Raw genomic sequence first — 1,594 nt, forward strand, 5'->3', positions numbered from 1 at the left:
GTTGACGGACACGTCGCCACCATTTCCGGAGGACCACACCTTGCCGGAAGTACCCGCAACTCCCAGAAGAGGTACTTGAAGGAGTTAGAGCACGCCGAGGAGATGTGCGCTTTGGTCCAATCACCTGCTCAACGTCCCCGAATGATGGATCTTCCCATCACCTTCACGGAGGACGATGCTCGACATGTGCACTTCCCCCACAACGATCCCCTCGTAGTGGAAGCCCAGATTGCCAATAAGAAGGTCTCACGGATCTTGATCGATAACGGAAGCTCCGTGAACATCCTCTTCAAAGCGGCCTTCCACGCGATCGGATTGACCGAGACGGACCTGGCCCCATGCCCCATCCAGCTTCAAGGTTTCAATGGGGACGCACTCATGCCATTAGGCAAAATTCAACTTCCAGTCACCCTCAGGGGAGAAAGCGACGCTTGTGCCTTCAAGCATAGCACATTCGTGGTGGTCGACTGCCCCACGGCGTATAATGCCATCTTAGGCCGACCAGTCCTGATCGATTGTGGGGCCATAACCTCGATACGCCACTTATGTTTGAAGTTTCCATGCGACGATGGGCGTATTGGCACCCTCCGAGGAGACCAAAGAAGTGCACGGAGCTGTTATAACGTCTCCGTCCGAGCCGTCTACACGGTCCGAGAGACGTTTGCTGCCATTCCTTTGGCGGAAGTATTGCCAGAAACTAGGGATGCTCAGGAGGCATACTTTGACGAACTCGACCCAAGAGTGGGAATCGAGAAAGCAATAGAGCCGATGGAGGAAGTCGAAGAGGTGATCCTCAATCCGGGAGAACCCACCAAGGTCATTCAGGTGGGGAAAAACCTGCCGTCGGCCGTTCGAGATAAGATCGTGGCCACTGTGAAGGATAATCAGGATATCCTGGCATGGTGCCACGCTGATATGACGGGGATTAATCCCAATGTTGCGTGCCACGCACTCAACATAGACCCAGCTGCAACTCCAATTCGCCAAAAGAGGAGGCCGCTGGACCCAGTGAGAGCCGAAGCCGTCAAAGCTGAAGTGGACAAATTGATGTCCATAGGCTTTCTCCAGGAGTCGCACTATCCCGTGTGGTTGGCCAACCCAGTTCTGGTCCCGAAACCCGATGGGTCCTGGAGAATGTGCATTGACTTCACGGACCTAAACAGGGCCTGCCCGAAAGATTGTTTCCCTCTCCCGCGAATCGATCAGATGGTGGACGCTACTTCCGGGTACGAACTCTTATCCTTCATGGATGCGTACTCCGGATACAACCAGATCAAGATGCATGTCGCGGACCAGGAACACACCAGCTTCCTCACGGATAAGGGTGTCTACTGTTACGTGGTCATGCCTTTCGGTTTGAAAAATGCTGGGGCGACTTACCAGCGTCTGGTAAACAGAATGTTCAAGGACCAACTGGGGAGGAACATGGAGGTGTACGTGGACGACATGTTGGTAAAGTCCAAGACCTCCGGGGACCACAGTAACGACCTTGAGGAAGCTTTCGCCGTGATCCGAAAGTACGGGATGAAACTAAATCCAAAGAAATGTACTTTCGGGGTCTCGTCTGGGAAGTTCCTCGGTTTTATTGTCAGCT

The sequence above is a fragment of the Humulus lupulus genome, chromosome 7 (genome assembly GCF_963169125.1).
Source record: "Humulus lupulus chromosome 7, drHumLupu1.1, whole genome shotgun sequence".
Classification (NCBI taxonomy): Eukaryota; Viridiplantae; Streptophyta; class Magnoliopsida; order Rosales; family Cannabaceae; genus Humulus; species Humulus lupulus.